Here is a 12,886-nt window from a genome sequence, read left to right as displayed (position 1 = left end):
CACCGTTCTGTCTGGACATTTCTTGTGATTTCCTTTAACATTGCTCTAGATTTGTGTGATTCTAAATCTCTGTGGCTATCTGGAGAGAAATGAAGTCCAGTTGATGTAGAAGTAAAATTATTTTCTTGTAGTTTTTCCTTTAATGAGTATTGAAAAACAAGGAAGTTGAGGAGGGGAGCTGGGCTCTCTGGAGAATCTCTTGGACTGTAAGGGAGGTGGAGCTAAATATGGCCCACAAGGAAGTTCTCTGGAGTAAAGGGCAAGATCTTTAGTGCACACTGGAGTTGCTGGGGAAACTGGCATGAAGGAAGTCAGCCCAAATGGGCCTTATTAATAAATACCTCAGATTCACTGTCACACACAAGGCTGGGGGATCGATGTGACATGGGGCAACGGATATGGAAAACAGGGTGAGGACAAAGGGGGAAAAGTGAAATAACCTGAGTTACATGGATACAATGAGACAATGAAGGGCTGTGGAGTAAATATAAAGGGAGGGCTGGTTGATGTTGTGATTCAGAAAAAAAACATCTTTCTTTAACCAAATCAGCACTGCAGTCCTGCCATGGCAAAAAGAAAGGTGGTGATGAACCAGCCCAAAATAATCTCCAAGGGCGCCAATCTTCCTGACTTCTCAGTGTTCTCCTTTCTGCTCCCTACAGTGCAGAGTGATGATTTATTAAGCCTAAGTGAACTGAGGTTACTTTAATTTTGAGGATGTTTCAACAAGCTTCAGATAATTGGAGACACTCTAGGTTGGTGTGAAGCTGAAGCCCCAAGCCCTGTCACCCCACAAGCCCAGGCCCCGCAGAGGAGGCTGATGGCCTCAGGAAAAACAAATGGAGAAACAAAACCCCCTTTCAGGTAAGGGTAAATATCAATGGAAAGAACAAGCAATTTGATTTAATACCTGATTTCATAGCCTCTGAGATCCACCCTTCCAGGATCTGGGCATGGGGCTAACACTGTGGCGCTCGGCCCTAGAGAGGTGAGCCTGCCGGAGCCCAGGGCCACAGCGGAACCTGAGACGCCAGGGACAGGCCTGGCTGAGAGACTTCAAAGGTAAGTCAAGTGAGCTGGGACGCCACTTCCCTTAACAAAGAACACACACGTGCCCAAGTACTTGCTTAAGGACAAATTTATATAAACATTTCCTTCTGACCAAAGTTCGATATACAGGCCAGTTTTTTCCCATAGAAAAGGAGAGAGATGAATGGATATGATTACACTCACTGGTTTCTTTGTGAAGTCATAATTTTTCTTTATTTGCCAGAAGTAATAATGTACACATTGAGACGGATAAGACATTTAACACGAACACCACTGAGCTTACAGCTCAATATCCGGTTGGAAAAGAAGTCTCTGAAATTCTTCCATTCCGAAATAAGTCCTTCTTCCTATGTCCCCAGACCAGGCTTTTCTGAGAGCTGCCAGGGATGTTTTCAATCCTCTTCAGCTCCAGCCTGCATCTAACATGGAGATAGTCAGGTTCCACTTTGCCCGTTGAAACTGTAAAGCAGGCTCCTTACTGATTATCTGCCTTCTGTGTGCCGTATAAGGCTGTGGGGGAAACAAGGAACAGGGCCCAGTTCCTGCCCTTGAGCTAGGTACTCAGGCTCCTCACACGGTAGCTGCTCCTGCACGGGGGCCATGGTTGCGATGCAGCTGGTCCAAAACAGTTTCTCCAGTTGGGAAGTCAAGTCCTGCTTTTAGCTCTGCCCTTTGACATGTGAGATAAGTCACTTGTCTCAGGATCCCCTGCTGTAGTGTAACACATATAGAGAATTACTTAACATCTCTCTTATAGTGAGCTGCAGTTGCATATGCACAGAAGTATTTTAATGATTCGAATTAAAAAGAAATATAATGCTGTTCCCAGGTCATCTTGAATAAAATCCAAGCACCTTTTCCACCAGTCTTACAGGTCATTGTTTTATTTCTTTGGTGTCCTTCAAAACACCGTTCACAAATTCAGTAAGTATTTTCTGAAAGAATGGACAAATAACTCAAGAATTATTTTGATTTCCTTGAGTCATCTGCTGGCGACTTGTGCTACACTGTTAAGCACTTAGATAACTATGCCCTTCACTCGATCGTGGACATCTGCTCAATATCCATTCCCCTTTTTCCTAGTTATAGCCCCACATTTAGCTTTGGGAATGACCCTCTCTATTAAATACAATCATGGTGGTTCCTATACTAACCTAAGCTGACTAAAAACATAACATCGGAACTTCAATCTTGAATGTTCTTGAGAATGGCCAGAGTTCACCTGAGATTACAGTATCTTGAAGAGAATGTTCCTTAGCTCCTGCTGTCTGGACCCCAGGACTTGCCCTGGCTCCTGTCCTTTTTGAGCTTGTATTTTCTGCTTTCCCTTCAGTTCTATGATCTACTCTCATATCATTAATAAATATGTTTAGTGTTTAACTTAACTAGAGATGGTTTCTGTTGCTTGCACCTGAAATGTTCTAACTGCAGCACATACCTTCAGGAAGGTCCAGGTATATATAACTGGGATACCAAAATAGAAAAAGAGAACTTTCAGAGCTAAAAAAAAGTCTTCAAAATCTAGTCCAATACTTTTGTGTTGCAGACAATCTGACTCAAACAAGTTTAGTGACATGACATAATCCTAACACTGGTCAGTGAGAGTCAAGCCGAGAGCCCAGGAGACCTGGCTTCCTGTGTAGGAAGCTTTCTACTTTTCCACTGTTTCCTGTCCTCTGGTTTCCTCTTCTGAGGTTATTGTGTATGGATGCTTAATGCTCAGTGGCAGAGTTGAGTAATTAGGACAGAAGACACATAACTCGCAAAGCCTAAAATATTTACTATCTGGCCCTTTACAGAAAAAGTTTGCCTATACCTGCCATACACAATATGTAAATGAGTAAGTGTGGCTGTGTTCCAATAAAACTTTATTGATAGACATTGAAATTTGAATTTCATATTTTCACATCTCTCAAAATATTCTTTTGATTTTTTTCAAGCATTTAAAAATGTAAAAACCATTCTTAGTTCATAAACTGTATGCAAACAGGCCACAGGCCATATTTGTATGTACCCTGGTGTGAGCCAGTTTGAGTTAGGGTTTCTGCTTCTTGCAAGGAAATACAGCCTATCTGATATAATAAAGGTATTATTCTTTTATTGGTTATCTCCTATGTGCTAGGCATATGATGAAGAATAAGATACAATCCCTTCCCCAAGGACCTTACAATCTAGTTAGGGACTCAAGGTCTTTTAGAATAACAGCCACCACTTATTGAGTGCTTATTACAATGCTAATCACCTTGCCTTTAGATGAATTATCTTATTTCATCTTCATTAACAATGCTACAAGATGGCTTATGTTAATATTCTTATTTTTCAGATGAAGAAAATAAAGTTCAGCAGTACCTTGCCCAAGGCCACCTAGTTGGCCAATAGCAGAGCAAACACCTAAACCCAGTCTGTATGACTCTGAAGCCTGGGGACTAACCACTGTGCTAATTGAACCTCCACAGTGTGGCTCCAAGCCACACCAGTTCCCATTGCCCAACATCTGCCTTCTGTCCCATCCTCACAGACTGGAGGACTCACTGTGTCCCACATCTGTCCCTTGCAGCCCTCCCTGCAATGCTACCCAGCTCTTTATCCCAGTTCTTTGAACATCCCAACCACCAACTCTTAGTAACTACAAGCATGTCTCATTTTACTGCACTTCACTTTATTATGCCTCAGTGTTACTACATTATTTACAAACTGTAAGTTTGTGGCAACCCTGCTACGAGCAAGTCTATCGGTGCAATTTTTCCAGCAGCATTTACTCATTTTGTGTCTCTGTGTCACATTTTTGTACTTCTTGCAATATTTAAAAATTTTTCATTATTAATATATTTGTTATGGTGATCTGTGATCAGTGATCTTTGATATTACTATTGTACAATATTACTATTGTAATTTGATATTACTATTATAATATCTTTGATATTACTATTGTAAATTGCGCCCATTTAAGAAGGTGAACTTAATCAATAAAAGTTGTGTGTGTTCTGACTGCTCCATGGTTTATGACTGGCCATTCCCCTGTTGCTCTCCTTCTCCTTAAATTTCCCTATTTCATGAGATAAACAATATTGAAATTAGGCCAATTAGTAGTCCTACAATGGCCGCTGAGGGTTCAAGTGAAAGGAAAAGTTACACATGTCTCACTTTAAATCAAAAGCTAGAAATGGTAAAGATTAGTGAGGAAGTCATGACAAAAGATGAGAGAGGCTGAAAGCTAGGCCTCTTGCACCAAACAGCTAAGTTGTGAATGCAAAGGAAAAGTACATCAAGGAAATTAAAATTGCTCCTCCAGTGAGCACACAAATGATAAGAAAACAAAACAGCCTTATTGCTGATATGGAAAAAGTTTTAGTGGTTTGGAGAGAAGATAAAACTAGCCACAATATTTCCTTAAACCAAAGCCTAAACCAGAAGAAAGCTCTAAAGCTTTTCAATTCTGTGAAGGCTGAGAGAGGTGAGGAAGCAGCAGAAGAAAAGTTTGAAGCTAGCAGAGGTGGGTGCATGAGGTTTAAGGAGAGAAGCCATCTCCATAACATAAAAATGCAAGGTGAAGTGGTAAGTGCTAATACATGTAAAATTGCAACCAATATAGCTAAGATCATCAATGAAGGTGGCTACACTAAACAGATTTTCATGTAGATGAAATAGTCTTATATGGGAAGATGCTGTCTATGACTCTCATAGCTACAGAGGAGAAGTCAATGCCTGGCTTCAAAGCTTCAAAGGACAGGCTAACTCTCTTGTTAGGGGTTACTGCAGCTGGTGACTTAAAGTTGAAGCCAAGGTTCATTGCCCATTCCAAAAATCCTAGGGCCCTTAAGAATTATGCTAAATCTACTCTGCCTGTGCTCTATATATGGAACAATAAAGCCTGGATGGCAACACATCTGTTCACAACTTGGTTTACTGAATAGTTAAAGCCCACTGTTGAAACCTACTGCTCAGGAAAAAGATTCCTTTCAAAATATTACTGCTCATTGACAATTCAACTGGTCACCCAAGAGCTCTGATAGAGACATTCCATGAGATTAATGTTGTCTTCATGCCTGCTAACAGAACATCCCTTCTGCAGCCCATGGATCAAGGAGTCATTTCAACTTTCAAGTATTACTGAAGAAATACATTTCATAACGCTATAGTTGCCATAGATAGTGATTTCTCTGATGGAGCTGGGCAAAGTAAATTGAAAACCTTTTGGAAAGGATTCACCATTCTATATGCCACTAAAATATTTGTGGTTCATGAGAAGAAGTCAAATATCAACATTAACAGGAGTTTGGAAGGCATCAATTCCAACCTTCATGGATGACTTTGAGGGGTTCAAGACTTCAGCAGGGTAAGTAACTGCAGATGTGGTGCGAGTAACAAGACATTTAGAATTGGAAGTGGAGCCTGAGGATGTGACTGAATTGCTGCATCTCATGATAAAAGTTTAATGGACAATGTCTTGCCAATGGTTTCAGCCCCGGGCAAGTTTACTATGGATTCAATGTGACCAAAGAAATTGACAGCAAAACATTCTTTGGGGTGAAAGGGCTTATTACCCGGCTTGTTCTCCAGAGCGGTAGGTTGAGCACTAGCGTCTCTGCCTCCGTCCAGAGCACTGGGCTGAGCTCTCTATATAGCGCAAGAATAGCTTATTGCCTACAGGTGTGGAAGCGGTAGCCCAGCAACAGGCCAGTTACATCATCAGGTGGTTTAAGTTCAGTGAGGATCCTGGCCATAGGAACCCCAACTTCCCCACAGATGAAGAGTTGCTTCTCATGGATGAGCAAAGAAAACGTTTTCTTGGAATGAAATCTACTCCTGCTGAAGATGCTGTGAAGACTGTGGAAATGACAACAAATCATTTAGAATATTATATCAACTAAGTTGATAAAGCAGTGGCAGAGTTTGAGAGGATTAACTCCAATTTTGAAAGTTCTGTGGGTCAAATGCTATCAAACAGCATCGCATGCTTCAGAGAAATCTTTCATGGAAGGAAGGGTCAATTGATGCACAAACTTCATTGTTGTTTTATTTTAAGAAATTGCCACAGCCACCTCAGCCTTCAGCAACCACACCATAATCAGTCAGCTGCCATCAACATGGAGGCAAGACTCTCCACCAGCAAAAAGATTACAACTTGATGAAAGCTCAGACGAATATTAGTATTTTTTAGCAATAAAGTCATGAAGTATTTTTTAATTAAACTGTGTATACTTTTAGATATAATGCTATTGCACACTTAGTAGATTATAGTATAGTGTAAACATAACTTTTATATATACTAGGAAACCAAAAAAGTCATATGACTTTATTGTAATACTCACTTTATTGCGGTGGTCTGAAACTGAGAGCACAATATCTGAGACATATGCCTGTACACCTTTCGAACACCCACAGCACCTGATGCCTAGGTTACTCATATTAAATTTATAAAGAGTTTTGATTGTCACTTATCCTTTTCTGTGTTTGCTCTCTCTCAGCAAGTTGTACTTACTGGCGTCAGGGTGGAGACCTCCTTCTGCATCTTGAGTAACCCACAGGGGCAGAGACACAGTGAGCTTAAAGTTGAAAATAAAACCTAGAAAAGAATGCGATAAAAAGAGAGACTGGGCAGCTAAAGAAACAATTAGGAACCAAAATATCATCAACTTCTATAAATGAGAAAAAATAAATGCACAAAGAAGACCAACCTCCCCACCTCCCAATAAAACAAACACATCTGGGAAATACTCAAGGTAATAAAAGTTAAAACAGAGGAACAAGACAAGGATGAAAGCAACTATAAAGAAAGGAATAGAAATAGAGGATAAATTGGTGTCTATACCTGAAAGAAAAACCTGCTCCCCAACCCAAAAGATAGAATTTAAAAAAAAACAATTTTTTCAGGACACAATACAGAAAAATGTCTCCAAGTTCAAGGAACACACAAATCTGCAGATTAAAAAGGCTCACTCTAGATTAGGAGACTTTGAGATACAGAACCATCAACAAGACTTCAAGAGTAAAGAAAGAAGTCTGCAAGTATCCAAGCAGAAACTCTAGGGCTCTCCAAGGGGAAAATGATAAACCTGGCTTCATCCTTCTAAATAGCAATATTCAGTGCCAGAAAATAATGTAAGAAAGCCCACAAGGTTCTGAGGGAAAGAAAAGGTGACCCAGGAATATTACACTCAGCAAAAGTCATTCACATGCAGGAGGGCAAGACGTTCTCAAGAATGAAAGAACTTAGGGAAGAGCCGTAAGTTCTTCTGCAGGGTACACAGGGGAGAAAAAAACTACAGTATTTGATGATGAAATACGGCTAGTCAAGAACTCATCAAATTAGAGAATATAGTACTGTGAAAGTTTGACAAAAAGACTAGCAGTAAACATTGAATCCAGAGGACTAAACCTCTGGAGAAAGAAATGGATGCAAATCAGAACGTCAGTGCCAGGAACCTGAACAAATTTAAAATTAAAGAATTGGGAGATCAGAGAAGCTTGAGTATTAAAACATTGAATCACCCGGCAGCAAGTGAACCAAAACTTACCCACCTGAACTTTCAATTGACTTTCATCATCTATTATTCTTGTCTTAACCTTGGAGTTATCTTTTAGGAATGTATACCTTGTCCCTTGGGAACTCGCATTTGAAGTTCATCAGTTTTACTTGAGCTCCTCTCATCTGTTAACTGAGGTAAAACCAAATCTAACTTTAAATTTTAAAAACAAAATCTAGTTTTAAATTATCTTTGAAAGCATGCATAATATGATCTTACTACTATAAAATTATTTGAGATATGCATATATAAGCATAAAGTAAAGTTTGGAATCTATTTACAAAGTGCTATTTATTGATTATTTGGGGATGTAATAATAATTGCTCATTTTTATGATGGACTATGGGATGTGTCAAGCACTATCTTAAGTGCTTACATACACATACATATTTAATCCTCATAAGATTCCTAAAGGATAGACATTATTCTCACCCCCATTTTACAGATGTGATGACACGCATGGGGATGCTTCCTATGGTGGCACAGATAGTAACAGGGACAGCTAAGGGTTGAACCCAGGGCTTCAGGCTCCAGTCTCTGCCCTTAAACATCACCCTATATTGATTGGCCACAAGTAGGTAAGTCATTTGCTGCTTTCCTTGTCCTTTGAATTTTTAATTGATGATGATGCATCTTTTGGAAAGAAAGTCATTACCAAACTATAAAAAAGCTTCTACTTGGAAACAGGAGGAATACTCCTAGCTGCCATGTTGACCAGCTGAGGGGGGCCTAAAACATCCTGCCAGCCGATACGCCCCTTCCAGACTCCCAATCTAGATGACGCCTTGGAAGCAGAGGGGAGCGCCCAGAAGATCAACTCCTTAACAAACAAGCACCTGCTTTGGAACAATAGGTGGTCTCAAACTTTAATGCTAAATAATTGCAAAGGGGTGAATGGAAACTCAAAACAGCACACCTGGGTTTTGCGGGCTTTGGGCAGATCAGCTGGAGGAAATACGAATCCTTAAAGGGGTCACCTTTGCAGAGAAATGAAAATGCATCATAAACAAAAGGTCTAAGAAGTCCCAGGTGTATGCAGTCACACATCCAGGTTACTGTATCTCTGAACAATTTGCTGGACTGACACAGCTTCATTTTAAATGACAAAACTTAACCAGCGTGATGCACTCTGCCGTCCAAGAGCTATACAACAAGGGTGATAATGGGGAGCAATGCCCAAGAGGGCGGAAGGACAGCTGTTTGTGTCACCTGGGAATGGCCCCACATACAAACCTCATTTCTCTGACAACCATTCTGAAGTCCCCTGTCACTGTCACTCACTGGCAAAATCAATGACTAAAGGGGGAAAGGAGAGGAAATGCCTAGCCCCTGAAACAGAGAGAAAGACTGAAAGAAGGACAGAGCAAGTTAATAAATAAAACAAGAGCCTGAAGGGAAGAGCTGCTTTGTCAGAATATAAATATTTCCCTTCCCCTTTTATCTTTAATGTAGTGTGAGAAGCTTATTAAAGGGAAATGCGTCTCTGTCCCTGGGGCCCTTGCACAAGCCTTGCGGGAAGCTGCTTGCAGAATGGGCTTGCCTACCCCACGCTTGTAAACTCTTCCCTGCTGGAAGTGAGCATAACATGCAGAGCAATAAAGAAGGGCTGGGGGAAGAAAGGGAAGCCATTGTGGCCATTAGGATCCTTATCTTGATGGGCCTGGTGTCATGTTATGTTAATCGCTGGGAGATGCTGAGAGACTGAGGGTGAGGAATGCCTGTCTGCTCTAAGGCTTGGCTTGAGATTCCAAGGGAAGCTGGCATTGCTAGCCTTCTACTCCGCTCGATTAGAGAGAACAATATCCAAATTTAGACAGAGGAGAATTGTCTCCAAGAGTAAGACAGATGTAAAAGCTCACGGCGGCAGGGCTTGGGGGTCCTGTGAGTGTACATCCTAAGGGGAGCTGTCCATGGCTGCAGACCTCACATTTCTGAGAAGACAGCCAACACGGGCAATCCCAACATCCAGCCTTCCTGTACCCAGAGCCATCACCATTCCAACAGCACAGAAGATTCTCACCCTCCACCACTCCCTTCCTAAAGCCCTAAAAAGAGGGTAAATTCAGAGTCTGTGTACCAATTCATACTAGCACAGTGGGTGCCCAGGAGGCTTGAATGGCATGATGCAGACTGTGCTGGGCTTCTTTACCACCGTATGTGAAGGGCCAAGCACAGGGCCTGGAACACATGGTTTTGAATGGGTGGATGAACCTATGCATTTGGACACAGTGAAGGGGTCTCTTGTTGGCCATCTTCGCTGCCTCCCCAAGGGATCTCCGTTCTAATCAAGGTTTGGGTTCCACCAAGCTCTAGGGCTATCAGCTCTTTGCTGATCATTTAGAGATACTCAGCCATATGGTTACACAAGCCATATGGTTACACAAGGATAAGACATCCATTCATTCATAGGTCAGCCAAAGGCAAGGATGGGAATGGGGGCAGACACAGCTAACAATGGCTACCAAATAGTGCTTCTTCATTCCTCTTAACTAAGTTTTCTTAGAGGAGCTGGCCCCAGTTACTTTACTACTGTACCCAGCCTACATATTACCCATGCATTTTTATTTCTACAATGTAATTGATGGAGAGGACAAAAAATTTTTAAATCAGCATTTCTGGTTCCCTTGACAGGATATTTATTCATTTATCTCCTTGTACATAGCAAAGGTTTGCTGACATTTCAGACCCATCAGGTACCACATGATCATTCCTGCTACAGAATCAACTTTGCATCCCCATTCAGGCTCTCCCCATTATGATGTATTTTCTGGGCTGATCCTCACTAATTTTGTGTATCTGGTTCCCTTTCCCACTGAACACTACCTAGGTTGAAATAGAAAGACTCAGCTACAAAGCAGAGGGCTTGAGTCATTGCTATTCCACTGCACTCACCATTTTCAGGACCAATTACATCCAATGGCAATGTCTGTATTACAGGGAAGTGTATAATTCAGGGCTGGTGAGCCATCCTTAGCTACTTCCTAGGGGAATTATTTGCCCATCATTTTAAACATTGCCTAGGAGCTATTTACAAAATCCGATTTAGCATTCTGCTCCTGCATAAGCCCCATCTAGATGCCCCTCAGCCTCAGCTGCACTGGAGGCCTGGAATTTTGAGAGGGCCTATAACCAGTTCCCACAAACAGGCCAGAGGAGGAGGAGGCATGGGAGGAAGGGTGGCACATATTTATCTGAGGGGTGGGTTGTGTGCAAGAGGGATTTAATTTGTACTATGAATATCAATGGAAGCCTTAGAAAGGCAGATTTCGGTACAGTATGATGAAGGACTTCCTAACAATTTAAACTGTCCTAAAAATGAAATGGGAACCTCATTCTCCCTGAAGTTCAGGCAGAGGCAAGATTTCTCCTACCAGAACTATCCCATGACCAGAGATCCACACACCTAATATCTGTCAATGTGACCAAGCAGTGCCTCCAGTTCTCAAGCCAGACGACCGGGCTCAAATCCCAGCCCTGAAACTTACTAGCAGTGTGATCTTGGGCAAGTTGTTTAGCCTCACTTAAAAATGCTGATAAAAACACAAACTTTCTAAGCAATTGTAAGAGGTTTTTAAAAAAAATGTTTATCAAAAAAATCTGTAGTTTTTAAACAGTAAGGTAGTGTTCCAAGCCTTTGGATGCTCAAAGCTCTTACTGGTTTATAGACGTCATAAAAGGGAGGCCACCTTTTTTCACTAGCTACAACATAAAACAGCATTTTGTGTTTAATTGCTATTTTACATACATACATAAACACAAATGTTAGTATTTAAGCTTTTGGAAATTGTGATGAAGAAAATTCTTTTAACCCAGCAAATTGAACTGCATAGGGTAAACAAAGGTAGAAAACAACAACTCATTTATTCAACAAGTATTTATTAAGTACCCACCTAGTGCAAAGCTTCTTGGGAAATACAAATATGCCTTGGATGCCAGTGCTGTCTGCTGGGGGCTTGAATGTAACAAATAACTGCTTCTGACCCTTTCATTCGCAAAAACAGGCAGTGTTCCACAGGATCTATAAATTTAAAATGCTCTAAAGAAACAGGAAAGGAGCAAATAAATAAATAAATAAATAAATAAATAAAATGCTCTGTAGGATATTTTGTATTCCAAATGAAATGGGCAGGACAAAAACATAAAATATGGGGGGAAATGTACTACTTAAATTTTCTTCCTGGTTTCCATTAGAATTTCGGCTTCTCTAAAGATTGTGATCATGTTGATAAACTCTATGTGCATATTGCCTAGGAATGAAATAACCTTTTTTATTTTATTTGTGCTTAGCACAGTTCTTGGTTCTGAAAGCTCTATGCCTAAAAAGGACATGAGTAGAAATAAACATAGGATGCCCAAAATATCTTTTTTCTATGGGTTATAGGCATCCAGACTTGGAAGAGAAAGCTTTCTTTTCAGTAGTTCCTGTTGTCTGTATCATCTTTCAAATATTCATCTCTTCAGCTTATTAATTAATTGGAAATACTCAGACGGAAACATGACTTTCCCCTGGCCCTGTCATTTCTATAGTATTTTCATTCTCAGCTGATTCTAGTAGGCATGGAAGAAACCAGGAACTTGAGCTCCCATCTGCATGGACCCAAATGTCTCTTTAAACCATTAAAGAACAATGATGATTATCCTTTATTTAGCATATATAACATGCCAGGTACTAAGTTTGTAGCATTCTCTTGTTTGATCGTCACAATCCTACGAGGCAGATGCTAGTATCATCACCATTTTACAGAAGAGAAAACTGGGGCCCAGAGAAGTCAAATAATTTGTCCAAAGCCATGTAGCTAACAAGCTGCTGGTCAAGGATTCAATCCACTAAGCCTTTCAACCATTGAACTTGCTTTCAACCATCACTCTCAGAGTGCATCTCCAAAGAAAGAGTAGAGGAGTCCCCACTATACCCAAAATAAGATATTTCAAAATAGCTAATGAAAAGACAACTTTATCCCTCCTCCAAGCAGAGTGAACGATGTGAGGTGGTTACTCGGGGAGGCCCTGATCCGTTATACCCCGCAGTGACCCAGCATCCTGTGAATGTCGTCGTCTTGTGCTGTCCTCTTGGATGGCTGGCTGCAGAGGAGATAGAAATGTGTCCTCATAGAGGGTTTCATAGAAAACACAAGTTCACCCTCCTTGCTTTCTGGGTGCTTTCTCCAGGCCAAACATCCCTGGGTGCTTAGGTGGCTCACACCAGAAAGAGCAGACTCAACTTTTTTTCCTTCTTACCTTCCCACAAGGTTTTTCTTCAAAGTGAGAACTGGGTTTGACCTCCTGTTCTTTTACCCACTATCTGTGTG

General features: G+C 41.0%; 1 long non-coding RNA gene across 1 annotated transcript; it reads right to left on the bottom strand.

Moving 5' to 3' along the window:
* Positions 1–461: 461 nt before the first annotated feature.
* LOC118933582 (uncharacterized) lies at positions 462–11,622 on the bottom strand. The gene is made up of 3 exons (XR_008998206.1): positions 11,468–11,622; positions 6,533–6,616; positions 462–1,761 (listed from the first exon to the last, which is right to left on the bottom strand). It is a non-coding gene; the product is annotated as an uncharacterized LOC118933582 (long non-coding RNA).
* Positions 11,623–12,886: the final 1,264 nt, after the last annotated feature.

The sequence above is a fragment of the Manis pentadactyla genome, chromosome 6, assembly GCF_030020395.1.
Source record: "Manis pentadactyla isolate mManPen7 chromosome 6, mManPen7.hap1, whole genome shotgun sequence".
Classification (NCBI taxonomy): domain Eukaryota; kingdom Metazoa; phylum Chordata; class Mammalia; order Pholidota; family Manidae; genus Manis; species Manis pentadactyla.
The sequence above is the reverse complement of the archived record's forward strand: the minus strand, read 5'-3'. Positions and strand labels throughout refer to the sequence as shown.